This window comes from Pinus tabuliformis, chromosome X (assembly GCF_031772625.1).
Source record: "Pinus tabuliformis cultivar Carrire ecotype Pingquan chromosome X, CPIR1, whole genome shotgun sequence".
Taxonomy (NCBI): Eukaryota; Viridiplantae; Streptophyta; class Pinopsida; order Pinales; family Pinaceae; genus Pinus; species Pinus tabuliformis.
In genome coordinates, this window is record NC_142308.1 from 1,426,046,196 (window position 1) to 1,426,063,564 (window position 17,369).

The window sequence follows — 17,369 nt, forward strand, 5'->3', positions numbered from 1 at the left end:
AGGAAAACTGAGGATTACGTAGTGTTTCAGGGAAAACTAGGGTTGATTTTAACTGCTAGTCCCACTAAGATGGTTAGCTATCTTAGAAACAAACAATGAAAGCTTTTTAAGAGTTCCTTTAAGTGTGATAGATGGAAGAGAAGAAAAGAGGACCAACCTGGATCTTCCGCTTTGATCCTAGCTCGATTTATCCTTTCCTTAATATAATTTGCCACTCCTCTCCTACTTGTCCTGCTTCAAGGAGTACCTGTAGATTCAAAGTAATAGCAAACTATCAGAGCATCTCTATCTAAAACATCATAAACAATGCGGAATCAGAAACACATTGATCATACAATTGCTTTCATAAACAATAATATTCATAAACACACGATTATATGGAGGAAAACTCAAAGAAATTTATTAATAGAAATGTAAGACAGGATTACAACCCAGCTATCTGATCCAGCATCATCCTGCCAGTTGTAGAATCCTTCTTCACCTCATGAACAAGCAAATCACCCACAAACCAACAACACTTCCTTACAAAATACAAAATTCTAGCCTCTAGATCTCTCAGATGAGGGATACATTTATAGATGTCTTGCAAGGGTGTGAGTCAGCTCTGGGTTTTTGATTATTTTCATTCCACATATAGTTCTTGGTTCCACTTGGATATTTCATGATCTCTTACTCATCCTTGGGCGAATTCAGAGAGGCAAGTGTCACAGGAGAAGTTTCTGGAAGATTCCATGATCATCCACCTTGCAAACTGTCTTTGAAATTCATCTATTCTCACTTATCGCACCCCACAGAAGGCCATTTCAATATGCATCACACCTGGCCAGTTAGGCAGTCAGTATGCATCACACCTTGCCCATGGAGTAGTTTGTATGGTCCAGTTTTGGCCATTTCTGAGTAGTTTTTCAGGTGGAACTTCTGGGAAATGATGTAATTAGTTTACCATGATCCTTTAGGGTATGAAACAACACTTTTAGGGACTTAAAGAGCCCTTATTTTATGGAAATGTATGAGTTTGGGGATACAGTGCCCAAATATGTCTATAATAGATGCCCCCTAAAGCATGAGGTCGTAAATCTTCTGATGTCGGGTGAAATGCTTTATTCAAGAGGATCCCAGGTATTTGTACTAGAAGGTGACCTATATAAGATACAATACAATACATCATCATCATATTATTTTCATCATCCAGCTGAGGTGGGCATTCCCATGCTCATCTTTGTAAATTCATTTTCATGTACATAGGAAAAACAATCGTGGGTGTTGCAGACTGGTTATTCTTCACATGAAGAGTCATCTTCCCTGGTTTAGATGACTATCTGTGCAGCTTCTATGTACAATTGATGTCTTTATGTTCTTGAATATATCGCATCCCAGATGGATGAAACTAGATCCGGGGTCTTCAAAACTCATCTAATCTTCACTCGATGTACAAGTCGATCCATGTGAAAAGATATTCTGAAGTGAAACATGGAAAGACATCGCATGATTACCAGTCAATAATGTAAGCTGTTAAGAGACGCGAGAGGAGTCATCGATAATGATGATGACCCTCAAGGTACTACAATACAATTCATGTTGTGTGAATATGTGAGCTGATGTCGAACACCACACAAAGTCTTCCAGTTGAAGGTCATTGATGTCAACCTGTCGCCGAAAGTGAGAAACTTGCCATTGAGGCATGCAACCTTCAAAGTACGGAAAGGGTTGTTTCTAAGTCAACTTCTTGGATAATGAGCTGATGTCGACAAGAAGTGACCTATCGTAGGAGGTCCTTGATGTATCCCACATCTACGATGGAAATGGAGCAAATGATTTTTGTGGAGGTGAAAACGATTTGATGATATAAGGTTCAAGAATGGTGGCCATGAAAAATGAAGCGTGGATGTAATGTAGTGGAAGATGTTTGTTGGGTGTTGAATTCTCTTAATGAATTCTCTTGAACATATTGGCAACACTGATGTGGACTTGGTAGCTATAACCCCATGGATGGTATGGAGGACCAATGGTGATGGTGAACGGAAAATCCCAACCCAACTCAATCACGGTGATGGAGTGAAAGTGTCATGTTCAAGAGCAACCTACTACCAATAGAGTTCTTCAAGTTTTCTTCCCATTTTTCCCCAATCATTGCTGACTAATACCTCTTTATTTTTTACAAGCTTGAGAAGGATAACATATGCTTGGTCTATAATTTGCTCTTCGGGAAAACATGTCACTTTGTGTTTAGCGAGCCTAGCGTCAGTGAGACTCGTTCTTGTTTGGGTGGACAAGTTTGTCGCTATTGTTTTAACAAGTTTAATGACAAAGATAACTTGGTCCTTTTCATTTTTAGAGAGTTTGAAAAGAGACGAAAAGGAGACTCCAATAGTCCTTTTTCATGGCATAATCCCTTAAGTTTGAAAAAGTGTAAAATAATACAAAAGGGATGACTTTTCGATAATTTTAACGAGTCGAAAAAGATAAGTGCTCGATCTTTTTGTTTAATAATCCCTCAAGTCCAAAAATATTAAAATATATTAGAGGGATGGTGTTCCCCTTACTTTAACAAGATGGAAAGGCCAATAGCTCGACAATCTTTTTATATTTAACGAGTCTAAAAGATTTTAAAAGATGCTCATCTTTTAGAAATGACGGGTATTTCTGGGTAGCAACTCGTTCCAGGTAAGTTTGGAACTTCTCAAAACATGGCAGTGTGAAGAGGGTGGTAATCAAAATCACTCATTGTAGATGTTCATCAAAAGGGTAAACAATCAAATGCAAGCGTATGGTCGCTCGAATGAAATTGAGTTGACGAAAGGAACACAACCAAGGTTCAAAAAAGGGTTGATAGCAAAGCGATCACAAAGGTTATTTACCAAAGGCGGGTTTATTTTTTAATGAGCTTGAACCTTGTGTCAACATGTGCTCACTGCAGGTTGATTTTTTAACGAGCTTGAACCTTACAGGAACATCGCTCTTACCAGTCTTTTGATAATGTCTCTTGGTAGATTTATTTTTAATGAGCTTGAAGACTACTATAACATGTGCTCATGAACTTTTTATGCAAGCTAGAAACGACAAAGCTACGAGGTTAAAGGGTTGAGAACCTAAAAACCAAGAAAATCAAAGGTTGTTTTTCACTTGCATGCAAAGGTTTGCATGCCCCCAGGTCTTTCAGTAAAAGGAGAGTTTCCAGGTTATCAAATGGAATTCCCTGTAGTTAGGCAGGATTGTTTCTATTGGCAAACAAAAACTCTTCCATTGCTTTATCAATTGAAATAGACGAAGGTGATTGTTGTGAGCTTCCAATCACATAACGTATGAAGGTGAATACTATGAGCTTCCATTCACAATCACACAAAGGAAATAATTGTGTCATACTGATTACATAACCTATACGGGAATGATATTGGGTCCAAGTATTATGACCTTTCAAGAAAATCTCTCTTTTCCTCTGGGTTCACCTGCCGAGGCAGACTAGGGTGCATGCCCCCTAATCTTGATCACACTCACCGAACTACTCATGGTAATTAGGTGGATGGGATCAAGGTGGAAGAAACATTGTTGATGCGAAGAGACCATATAGGGATTATGGTTTATTTATAGCTGTGTTTGAACTAGGAAATGAAAGCTGGTCGACAAGTTGCACCAGTCTGCCTTCACGCGGAAAACACATCACTCAAAAGAATGTGGACACAATGGCTTCCATGCTATATATATAGTCACGTCCAAGGAGTAGATTGTAATCTAGTGGACCTTGGAATACCATCACGTTCAAATGAACGGTTTTCTTTCTCAACATTATTGGAAAATTTGGAAGGATCCCTAATGGTCGACTGGTTCTTTTGTTGAAGCCTGACAAATTTTCTTTTTCAAGCAAAAGAAATAGTGAACCAAGCACTTTCCAAGCAATTAAGGAAATGATACTCACCAAAGCCCCTTCATCTATGATTGTTCCAGACACGATCATTTTGTAAACTTGTACAATGATTCAGAATGGTACATTAGATGGAAGGCGAGGTTTCGCTAGTTGATTCCAATCAAAGAAAACGACTAGACTACTCAGAGGAGGTACCGGATAAATGTCTGGATACGTTTCATGAACTGGGGGGGTCTCTTCTTGTTGTGAAGGAATGGGTGGATTGCCCCTAAGTTCATTAGACTCTGTATCGACAAAAAGAATTAGAACGATGTCACTCTCATTCTCTTTGGAAACTATATCATCTGAAGGTGGATTTTCTGAAGGCAAGACTAGGTTGACTGCCATCTCAACCAGTGGACTTTGATTCGGTATGGACTCAGAAGGTTCACTTTCAATGATAGGTGATTCAATTAACAATTGAGTTATGTCAATCGGGTTTCCAACTAGCGAAGGACTTGGCAAGAGTTTCTTGTATCTAGGTGGAAGTTGCCGTGATGAAATAGGATGGTTATCCAAAATGCTTTTGGCTTCGTCTAGAAAAGAATAACGGTGAAGAGTATGGTCACCTTCACATAATCTACATGGAACTCTGACTTTTCCTTTTTGTCTATTGACTTCGATTTCACTAGTTGATGGTGTGTTGTCAACCTGACTGTCAGAGGTTGATGATACCGAATGGTGCAATCGGGGAGACCATTTTCTCAATATCTATATGATGCAAGGGCAATCTTGATGGTAATGTCTCTCCTTGAAAATTGCGCATGGAGTTTTTTGTTTGGAATTTTTAGTGTACGGATTTTTTCCAGATGATGTCTAGTCATTCCGTTGTTTAGTTGGCTTCTTCTTCTTCTCCTTCCCTTTCTTTTTCTTCTCAGCTACTTGGTTTTTAGTGTCACTAGTTTCACCAAGCAAAGAAGAAGAAGGGTAAGGAGAAACAAACAAATTAGAAGGCGAAGGGGTAACTTTAGTATCATCTGGTTGGTGATTAGATTGTTGAGGAATTACGGTGTTTTGAACGACAGAGGTCGAGAAAAGCCATACCGGCAAGCTAATTGTGATTCCTAGAAGGGACAATGTAGCCATATATGGAGAACCAATATTTGCCCAAGAGGAGAAAGGACTAGAATTCCCTCCAAGAAGGATTCCTTGATTGGTAGATTCCATTATCTCAACCTTAGATCGACGAAGGAACAAGGATGTTATTTTGATTAAAATAAATTTTAAGACACTTTGACGCAACTGGCTTTTTCAATTTTTAAGAGTCGAGAAAAAGCTAAAGGTGACTCTAGTCGCCTTCGACTTTTAATGAGCCTGAAGTGACAAGTGCTCAGATGGACCTTTTCTTTTAAGGAGTCAAAAAGGAACGAAAGTGACTACTCTGGAATTCTAGACAAAGGGTTTACCAAACCGATCGTAAAACTGTAAAACACACCTTGGTGATAAATGATAGAGAAATTACCAAGGACTTATGTACGGCAGTCAATCTTCTTGAATGTTGTGTTCAGTGCATTATGATCGATAGGGCAGCAGACATGGCTTCCTAAGGATAAAGGATATCAGCCTATTGTGGTCTTCCAATATAAACTCAACAGTACGGGGAGCACAAGTCCATACTAGCACTTGTCGTATCAAAGAGGAGGAATCACCCAACCTTCAATGAAAATGATAGTTACCAGGTTTTACGATGCTGAAACACGTCTCTAACCTAGACTTCTCAATGTGTTGTGTTAGGTTACAAAGCATTTTTATGTTCATTGAGGTTTATTTTACAATTGATCTTGCTTAGAAGTTTATCTTTCAAGGTTCACCGCATGATGTAGATGTGAAATTCCTAAATATGCAATCTAAAATGATAAACAGTCCTTTATGTTCTTTTAGCAATGAAAATCCTAGCTGCAAAGGAAAGAAGATTATGATTTTCTTTCAGCAGAGAGCATAGAGCACACACTAAATGCACCTTCCTAAATCAAATTTCGCATGCAATCAAAATGCAGATGCACATGAATGTATTTGTTTATCCACTTTCTTAATGTGTGAATGCCAAATGGAAAGCTAAGTACAAATCTGAACTATTTTCTTTCAAAGCGACAGTACTAACAATTTTCTTTTCAAAATGAAAGGATGACTAAGATGACACTTTTTGATCTCGAATTGAAAACTATTATCGACACTTCAAATACTAATAATTTCAAATCAAGTACAATGAAAAAAGTATAATCAACTATCTAGAAGAGGAAGACTTTATGACACCCTTCTTTTGATTCAGAATGACAATTACGACACTTACATCAAAAATGACAGTTCGATTAGGCTACTTTCGACAAAGGAAGACGGTAAATGATTGAAAAATACATAAAAACATTTACAATTCCTAGCTGATGGAGGCTAAAATATGTGAAGGAAGAAGGTTTCGGCAAGAAGGTATTGATCATGAACAACAAAAACATTGAATAAAGTTGAAAGCAAGGAGGAAAAACCAAATTTCATAGAAGAAAAACAGTATCACTCAATCATCACACCTGCAACATAGGGAAACAGGGATGCATCTCACCTGCAACACATGGGAGGTGCGATGCATCCGGGTTGCATATCTACAAACAGCGCGATGGACTAGAGAGCAAAACTAAGCGTGGTTTTTGCTCAAAATTTGCAGCTAAGTTGAGTGATTTACGCTAAGTAATAATGGACAATAAAAACAAAGCATAAGGGTAAGATTTGATGAGGTTCTGAGCTACCACAAGGGAACTTAGGATGCTTTGTAAGTCAGATGTTCAGTTCATAAACCAACCCGGAGATTGATTGAGGCAGCGTTTATCTACTTCACAATTGCATAGCAAAGGTGTTTCGAAGGCTAGCTGGCTAACCTCAAGCTCTGTCTGTAGTTTATAAAGAAAAAAATAAACAAAAAAAACAAACTATTCATTCCCCAACGGAGTCGCCATTTTTTTTCAGGGAAAACTAGTGTCGATTCGAACTGCTAGTCCCACTAAGACGAGTAGCTATCTTAGAAACAAACAATGAAAGCTTTTTAAGAGTTCCTTTAAGTGTGATAGATGGAAGAGAAGAAAAGAGGGCCATCCTGGATCTTCTGCTTTAATCCTAGCTCGATTTCTCCTTCCCTTGATAGAATTTGCCACTCCTCTCCTACTTGTCCCACTTCAAAGAGTACCTGTAGAGTCAAAGTAACAACAAAATATCAAATCATCTCTATCTAAAACATCATAAAAAATGCGGAATCAGAAACACATTAACCATACAATTGCATTCATAACCAATAAGATTCATAAACACACGATTATATGGAGGAAAGCTCAAAGAACTTTATTAATAGAAATGTAAGAGAGGATTACAACCCAGCTGTCTGAACCAGCATCATCCTCCCAGTTGTATAAGCCTTCTTCACCTCATGAACAACAAAATCACCCAACAATGCAATGTCTCTTCTCACCCATAAACCAACAACACTTCCTTACAAAATACAAAATCCCAGCCTCCAGATCTCTCAGATGAGGGATCCATTTATAGACGTCTTGCAAGGGTGTGAGTTAGTTCTTGGTTTTTGATTAGTGTCATTCCACTGATAGTTCTTAGTTCCACTTGGATATTTCATGATCTCTTACTCATCCTTGGGCGAATTCAGAGAGGCAAGTGTCACAGGAGAAGTTTCTAGAAGATTCCATGATCATCCACCTTGCAAAGTGTCTCTACCATTTGTCTATTCTCACTCATCGCACCCCATAGAAGGCCATTTCAGTATGCATTGCACTTGGCCAGTTAGGCAGTAAGTATGCATTGCACCTTGCCCATGGAGCAATCTGTATGGTCCAGTTTTGGCCAGTTCTAAGTAGTTTTTCAGGTGGAACTTCTGGGAAATGATGTAATCAGTTGACCATGATCCCTTAAGGTACGAAACAACACTTTTAGGGACTTAAAGAGCCCTTAGTTTATCGACATACGAGTTTGGGGTTATAGTTCCCAAATATGTCTATAACACGTAGGCTGTTAACCAATTTTGGCCATTCAAAATTTGTATTCCTCAGATATATATTTCTAACGAGGTATTTTGCATGTCAAACGAACGTTGCATGCCAAAGCTATGACCCCGAGAAGTTGATATACCAATTTACCCAAAGACGGCCCATATTTTTCCGCTTCATCTCCTGGGGTTAGGTTTTTGGATGTTTACAATTTTCCATCAATAAATAAGCCTTTGAGCCTCATTGTAACACAGTTTATAGGCATGTAGCTACCACATCTCTTCTTGGAGATAAGCTACCATTACCCGAGCTAGTCTTATTTCCATTCTATTTGTAAGCATATTTTAGTATTTGATATTAATGAAATGAACTGTTATTTCTGCTACATCTCTATATTTATGGTTATATCTATAATTTTTTGTGTTCCTATTTAAATCTGAATCAATATTTCTCTCAAATGTATTTTTCATCACAATGGTCAGTAAAAAAAACAACTATATGAATTAATTCATTTTGTGGCGGAAAATCTACTAAATCGTTTTAGATAACTCTTCCACAATTGAGAAGAAGATGCATGCGTAAAAAAATTTCATGCAAGAAATGCAATACATATGTAATCTTGCAAAGAATGCTTCTTGGGAAAACTTGAGACTATACTATAATGCACTATTTTTTTTATTTTATGAATTATATGGCAATGTAAATCAATCATGACATTTTGGAAGCTAGTGGAACTATTCCCATGAAAAAGTAAGCATTTATATATTTTTATAGATTGGTGAGTCTCGTTGGACCACTATCAATTTTTTGTAAATCTCTATACATAGTAGGAGTTGTAATATAGATTTTCCTAACATGTAGTTGCAAGCATATGTTATACAAACCCATGGCGATTTTTTTGACTTAAATGCACAAGAGCTAGTGTGTTCTTCTATTCCAACTTTCTTAGCATCTCTCTATGATGCATTTATATAGAGGAGACAAGTAATTTTTTTGTTATAGTTAACACAACTAGAATTTTCACCATTATCTTATGAGTCCATTGTGAGTCCATTGTTGTCACTGTTGTGTTGCCATACCTAAAGGCTCTAACTATTTAGAGGGATAAAATGGAAATTTCTCCCATACTTCATATGCTAAATTTTATTCTATGTAGAATACAATTCATTTATATTTCTTGGTACCCGTGTTTTTACAAATTTGATTATTGAGAGGAAGCATGAACTAAAATGGTAGAGTGGGTTTTAATTGTAATGGTAGAGGGGTCTTTGTTTCCAATTGTATAGTCTATCACACTATATGCTTGAGCTACGATAGTAGCCTAAAAATGCTCTCATCCTTAATTGTGAGAGATATCAACTTGTCTCTTATTCTTAATTGCAAAATAATTTCAACTTTCAACTTTGATTTATATCACATTTTAGTTGTAGTTTATTGATTCTCATTTCCTTCCAAGTAATATTCTCTTATATTTAATTCAAAACACATAAACCTATTCCTTATCTTTAATTGCAAAAGAATTCAACTTGTGATTGTAATATATATCACATTTTAATTACATCATGATGATCATTTCATTTTAGGTACTTTGAATTTAAGATGGTCAAAACCAAGTTAACATTTAACTTCAATTTATGTTACATTTGAACTACATTATATTAAATTTCAATTTCAATTTCAGTATAGATACTTGAATAAAAAAATGTTGAGAACCTAATTAATTTTTAATCAAATGCATATCATATTTGAAATATAATCCATTAAATTTTTTTGTTTGCCTTTCTCAAACATAAATGATGATCAACTCTTGCACATTTTTGCAGATTTTTATGATTATTAATAAAATATTTTTTAATCAATAACATAATGCATTTATTTTATGACAATAGAATACAATATATTAACATAAATCATATCAATGAGTGTTTAATCAATGATTTTGATAATAAGGATTCAAGCATAACCTTATATATTTTGTAAACATGTATTATAGTTTAGGAAGATGATGTTTAAAATTTCAATATATATATATAAGAAACTCTCATACACCAATTTGATATCTAGCTTGACCATGACCTCAAAATTAGATTTTATATATATATATATATATATATAGATGACAAAATAATTAATATTAATTTCTAATAAATCACTATAAAAGAAACTAAATGATATCTATATCAAATTTCTATAAATTATTTTTTCCATTAAAAATAACAATATTTATAAAATTCCATTGTTTTAAGGCTTAACTTTATAATACTTTAATAATGAAACTTCTTACAAAAGTATCTTAACACATCTCCTTATAAGGATAAAAAAAACATAAATAAAATGTTACCTACCTTTACCATGTGGTGAGATGACGAGTGTTATAAAGAAACAAGCTTGAATGGGATAGGAAAGAAATTTGGTTAGATGTAGGGAAAATATCATGATGTAAAATCTACTTTAGTATGTGGGGTGTTGTAACATCGTTTATTTTTGATAAGTTAGTTTTTATTTATAAAAGAGGGTATGAAAAAATAAAGAATAAAAAAAAATAAAAAGAAAAAATAGAAAATAAAAAGAGATGAAATGAAACCCCATCAAAAGAAAATAAAAATAGGTATAAGTGAGCCTTTTTAAATGCCGCTTCAAAAAAATAAATTGCATTGTAATAAATTAAGGTCTTGTGTGCAACTTGTTTAAATGCCACAACCTGTTGTTTTGATTTGAATCATATTGTTTAATCATGATCAAATAATTTAAATTTGTGTTTTAGAATAGTGAATAAGTTCACCAAATTGTTTAATCTTGGTAGAACATTGTTAGATAGGATAGAATAGAATAAATTGTGGCCTAACATTCTCAAGCTTTGGCCAAGAGATGTATTAGATTAGTGATTTGAATTATTAGTAGATAGTTACCTCTTAAGGGTGATTAATTTTTTTACATATTTAACCTTTATTATGTTATAAGCTAAAGTCATAAAACGACAAACCAATTTTGTCACGAAGCACTAAGTACCAGACACTTTTGGATGGTCATCCGCTTCCCCACCCAAATCAACGACACAGAAGCCATTCCACACCACCTCCCATTGTTGCGTGATAATGGCAGAGAGGAGGGGGGTGTCTGAAAAGTGGTTTTCCTTCATGCGGATCCCTCGCTACGTATCATTCCCTCCTCACTTCGGACTCCCCCCCACTCATTACCATTACATACCCCCCCTTCGAAATCCTCTTATCCACTCCGCGTGTACATCAACCTACCAACGGTCACTCCCTTTCCCTCTCCTTCCATTCCCCAATCATTCCATGCCACATGTCCATATCCATTGCATTCTATCTGCATCCTCTTTTCTAGTCATTATCATTCTTCCTATGGCCATAAATGAGAATCTGTCCATTTAGTAATGGTTTTCCTCATAAATGAATACCTTACATATAGAAATGGTTTCCCTCAATAGTCATGTACTATTTCTTATAAATAAGCCCTTCATCCTTGTTAGATGATTTTCCCTAAATTTGTCTTATATTTAGATTTTTACTGGTTTTCTAAGTTTGATTCTTCCTTGCTGCTACTTTGCATCATAGCTAAAATTCCATCAAAATGAAACATTCTTTTGATTAGGTATTTTCATCCCTAACCTTCTGTTATTTCTTCATCCTAATTCTACAAATTATGGGTCCTAAAAAAAATACCAGCCCTTTTCTAGTCAAACTTCATCACAGGAAAATCCCAAAGTCTCTAATGCCCTAGACCTTGATCACATTCCCTTAGATGACTAGTTCTTCGAAATTACAGATATAGAGTGCAAATTTGACATGTTCAAATTGCACCATTGGTTAAAGCAAACTGATTGGGACTCTGAAGATGAAATCAACTTATGGGAATCATTATTTCCCATGCATATGTTTCCTCAAAACCATCCTTTTCCTGACTTAGTCATGTGGTGTCAAGCTAAGTACATCCCCTATAGAGAACCATGTGTTATAGACATTTTTGGGCACTGCAACCCCAATCATATATGTCCATAAACCAAGGGCTCCTAAGTCCCTAAAAGTGTTGTTCCAACCCCTAAAAGAACATGGCCGGCTGATTACATCATCTCCCAGAAGTTCTCCATGAAAAATTGCTCAGAACTGGTCAAAATTGGACCATCTCACCTGCTCCATGGTCAAAGTGCAATGCATCCCACCTAATGCACACGAGAGGTGTGATGCATATTGAAAATCCCATCTATGGGGGGCGATGGGTGAGAGTGGACAAATGGCAGAGTCAATTTGCGAGGTGGATGATCATGGAATCTTCCAGAAACTTTTCTTGTGACACTTGCCTCTCTGAATTTGCCCAGGGATGAGTAGGAGATCATCAATCTCCAAGTGGAATAAAAAACTATCAGAGAGAAGACACTAATCAAATATCAGAAGCTGACTCACCTCCCTGCAATCATATATATATGGATCCCTCATCCCAAAGATCCAGAGGCTGGACTTTTGTATCTTGTAAGTAAGTGTTGCTGGTTTCTTGGTGTAACATCATAGTGTTGGGTGATCTAAGCTTTTCATGAGGTGAAGAAGGGCTTTCTTACTGAGAGGATGACGCTGGGTCAGAATAATTGGTTGTAATCCTCTTTGCTATTCTTGATATTAATAAAGCTATTCAATATTTCCTCCACATTCCTGTATGATTGATGATATATGCATTTGTGTGGTCAATATATATCTAGTCCTATATTGTTTTTGATAGTAGATCTCTATTCTTGGATAGTGTTATGCTGCTTTGATTCCACAGGTACTCTTTGAAGCTGGGTAGACGAGGAAGCGAGTGGCAAAGATCTATCAGAAGGGAGAGGAATCAAGCAAAGAACCAAGCGCAAGACAGAGGTTGGTCTCCTTTGTTCCCCTCTTATCTACTTCTCATAAAGGAAAACAAAAGTAGTTTTAGTTTGTTTGTTTCTAAGATAGCTACCAGTCTTAGTGGGACTAGCAGCTCTGCTAGACACTAGATTTCCCGATAACAAAATGGCAACCATACTGGGGAGCGAATAGCTTGTTTGATTTTCTATACTTTTTTGTTTTATAAACTTACAGACGGAGCCTGAAGTCAAGCCAGCTAGCCTTTGAGCTGAATTTGCTATGCAAGTGTAAAGTAGGTCAATGCTGCTTCAGTCTATCTCCGGGTTTTGTTCATAAACTGAACAATTGATTTGTAAAAATCCTAATTGCCCTTGTGGTGGCTCTAGTAACCTCCTTAGATCTACCCCTGTGATTTATTTACTGATTATCACTTGCTCGGCCTAAATCCCTGAACTGTGCTGCAAACAGTGATCAAGAACTAGATCAAAAGTCTCACACTGTACCATCGCACCCCCTATTCAAGGATATCAGTATGCATCGCACTTCCCATGTGTTGTAGGTGGGATGCATACTGGAATCTCTATGTAACAGGTGCGATGATCAGAGAATGCTAATTTTGCCTCCAGACTTTGGTTTTTCTTCACTCTGTTCAGCTCTATTCATGAGTTTTGCTCTCTGTAGTCAGTATACCTCTGTGGAAACCCCCTTCCTTGCCATTATTCCTCCTCCATCGTGCAAAGAACTGTAAATTTTTTTATGTATTGTGAGCCATTTTCAGTTCTCTTTTACAAAGAAGTAGCGTAATTGAATTGTCGTTTCTTGATTTGGAAGTGTCGTAAGTGTCATTTTCAGTCATAGAAGAGAATCTGATTGTTCTTGATAGTCGATTACACTGTTTCTCTTGTATTTGATTTGAACTAGTATTTTTTCAAGTGTCGAAAGAAAGTTTTCAATTCCAAATCACAAAGTGTCGTCATTGTCTTCATTTTGTATTGAAAAGAAGCTTGTTAGTAATGTCGACTTGAAAAATAATTCAGATTTGCGCTTAGCTTTCTTTTTATCATTCACACATTAAGAAGGCTGAAAACAAATACATGCATGTGCATTTGCATTTAGACTGTTTGTTGGTTTGATTTAGGATAGTGCATATAGTGTGTGCTCTCTGCTCTATGTTGAAAGAATATCATCTCTCTTTCTTTAGTAGCTAGGATTTTCATTGCAAAAAGAAGATTAAACGATTGTTTATCATCTTAGATTGCATTTTAGGAATTGTATATCTACATCACAAGGTGAACCTGAAAGGAAAATTTCTTAAACAATATCAACTGTAAAATAAATTTAATGAATCTAAAAACGCTTTGGAACCTAACGCAAAGCATTTAGAAGTCTAGGCCAGAGACGTATTCCGGCGTCGTAAAGCCTGGTAACTGTTGTTTCCATTGCTGGTCGGGTGATTCCTCCACTTTGAGATGACAAGTGCCAGTACGGATTTTTGCTCCCACGTACCGTCGAGTATATATTGGGAGACCACAACAGGCTATATCCTTTATCTAGAGGAAGCAGTGTCTGCCGCCCTATCGATCACAATGCATTCAACACAGCATTCGGGAAGATTGACTGCCGTACCGTAAAAATCATTCTGCAGTTTTGCGATTGGTTTGGTAATCCCTCTGTCTAGACTTCCAGAGTAGTCTCTTTCGTTCCTTTTCAGACTCCTTAAAGGAAAAGGTCCATCTGAGCACTTGTCACTTCAAGCTCACTAAAAATCGAAGGTGACTAGAGTCATCTTTTATTTTTTCTCGACTCTTAAAAATTGGAAAAACAAGTTGTGTCAAAGCGTCTAAAATTTATTTTAATCGGAATAAACGCCACCTTTCCTACGTTGGTCTTAGGTTGAGAAAAATGGAGTCCACCAACCAAGGAGTTCCCCTTGGAGGAAATCTTAGTCCTTTCTCCTCTTGGGGAGATGTTGGTGCACCCCATATGGCCACATTGTCGCTTCCAGGATTGACAATCGGCCTACCCATATGGCTCTTCTCAACCTCTGTCGTTCAGAACACCATCATTCCTGAGCAATCAAGTAAGCAACTAGACGATACCAAAGCTACCGGTCAACCTTCTACTTCATCTGATTCTCCCTCTCCTCCTTCCTCTTCGCTTGATGAAGCTGGTAAAGCCAAAAATCAAGTAATTAAGAAGGAGAAGAAGGGGAAGGAGAAGAAAGAGAAGAAGAAGAAGGAGCTAAAAGCGAAAAGGGGCAACCAAGCATCATCTAGTGAAAATCCACACACTGCACCGTCAAAGCCTAAATCGCCATGTGTCATTTGCAAAGGAGATCACTATCATCGAGATTGTCCTTGCATCCCTTGGATCTTAAGGGACTAGTCTCCTCGTTTGCACAATCCGGTGTCAACAACCTCTGATGATCATGTTGAAAGTACACCGTCAACTAGTGAAAGCGAAGTGTCAGGACAGAAAAGGAAAAGTAAATCCCCCCTTTGTAAACTGTGTGAAAGCGATCACGTCGTCCACCGTTATCCCTTCCTAGATGAGGCTAAAATAGTTTTGGACAGCCGTCTATTCGGTCCCAGCTCCAAGCAACCTAGTTGTTTCCTTCGATTGGAATCTACTAGGCAGACCCCGTTTTCCGGCTAGTGTACCATTTCTAATCATTGCACAAATATATAGAATGGTCATGGCCGATACCATCATAGATGAAGGGGCTTATGTGAGTATCCTTTCCTCAACTGCTTGGAAAGTGCTTGGTTCACCATCACTTTTGCCTAAGATGAGAAATCTAACAGGCTTTGACAAAGGAACCAGTCAACCATTAGGGATCCTTCCCAATGTGCTAATAACATTGAGAGGGAAAGTCGTTCACATGAACGTAATGGTAGTCGCAGGACCCCTAGATTATAATCTACTCCTTGGACGTGACTATATTAATTACATGGGATCCATTGTGTCCTCGCTCCTTAGAGTAATGTGTTTTCCGCATGAAGGAAGAGTGGTCAAGCTCGTAGACCAGCTTTCATTCCCTGGCTCACACATAGAAAATAGTCAAATACCATCCCTGAATGGTCTTTTCACGCAAGGAATGTCTCATCAATCCCCAGTCTGTCCACTTGATGAGTGTGAGTGATTCGGGAGGACATGAATAAAACCCAGGAGGCATGCACCCTGGTCTGTTTCGGCAGGAAAACCTTGGGCATAGAGTAGGTTTCTGGGAAGGATATATGACTGGTTGATACACCCATCCATTTAGGAAAATGTGGTTAGACCGGAATAAGATACCTCTGTTAGAAGGTAGGCCTTTCCCGATAGAACAAATGTTTTGTCTACAAATTGAAGGGTAACCTGGAAAAGGTAGGCCTTTCCCGATAAAACAAATGTTTTGTCTGCAAATTGAGGGGTAACTTGGAAACTCTACTTCACTATACCTGGGGGCATGCAAACCTTTTGGCATGCAAGCGAAGAGCGACCATTTATTTTTTAAATTTGTAGGTCCTCTAACCCTTTAAACTCGTAGGATTGGTCGTTTCCTAACTTGCATAAAGAAAGGATGCAGGGCAAAGCTTTGTAAGGTGCAAGCTCCACAAAAAATGGAATCTTAGATGAGACATCCTTATTATACGACTGGATCAAGTAGTTTTTATGTGGAGTTCAAGCTCATAAAAATTAAACATAAGCAATGAGCAAATGTTTCCCCCAGAGTTTAAGCTCATTCATTAAAAAATGAACCAATTTCCGGTAAATAACCATCGTGAATGCATTATCATCAGCCTCTGAAGCCTTGGTCGTGTTCTCATCATCACCTCCACTCTGTTTTTTTGGCGGATCATTCACCTCCATTTGATTGTTTACCCTTTTTGAGGAACAACTGTGAAAATTGATCCTGTTAGCCATCCTTGTGACACTGCCGTGATTGGAAAATTCCAAACCTTACCTGGAATCAACTGCTACCTGAATTTATCACTCATTCCTCGAAAAATGAGTCTCCTTTAAGCTCTTTTCATCTAACTCAAAAAATATGAAAAGATTACCGAGCAATTAGCCTCTCCATCTCATTAAAGTGACCAGAAGTGCTATCCCTCCTCTAGATTTTAATCTTTTTGGACCTGAGGGATTATTACACAAAAAGATCGAGCGCTTGTTTTGTTCGGGTCGTTAAAATTACCGAAAATTCATCCCTTTTGTATTATTTTATACTTTTTCAGACTTAAGGGATTATGAGACGAAAAAGGATTATTGGAGTTTTCTTTACATCCCTTTCAGACTCTCTAAAATTGAAAAGGACCGATTTATCTTTGTCTTTAAACTCGTTAAAACTGAATAGCGACAAACATGTCCATACAGACACGAACGAGTTTCACTATCGCTAGGCTCGTTAAAACATAGCGATGGGTTTGCCTGAAGGGAAAATTATAGAACAAGCATATGTTATCCTCCTCAAGCTTGACAAAAATAAAGAGGTACTGGTCAGCAATGACTGGGGAAAAATTGGGAAGAAAACTTGAAGAAAATTTATTGGTAGCAAGTCGCTCTTGAACATGACACTTTCACTCTGCATCCGAGTCAAGTTGGGTTGTTCCATTCACTGGTCATATCACCATTGGTCCATCACACCATCCATATTTGGAGTTA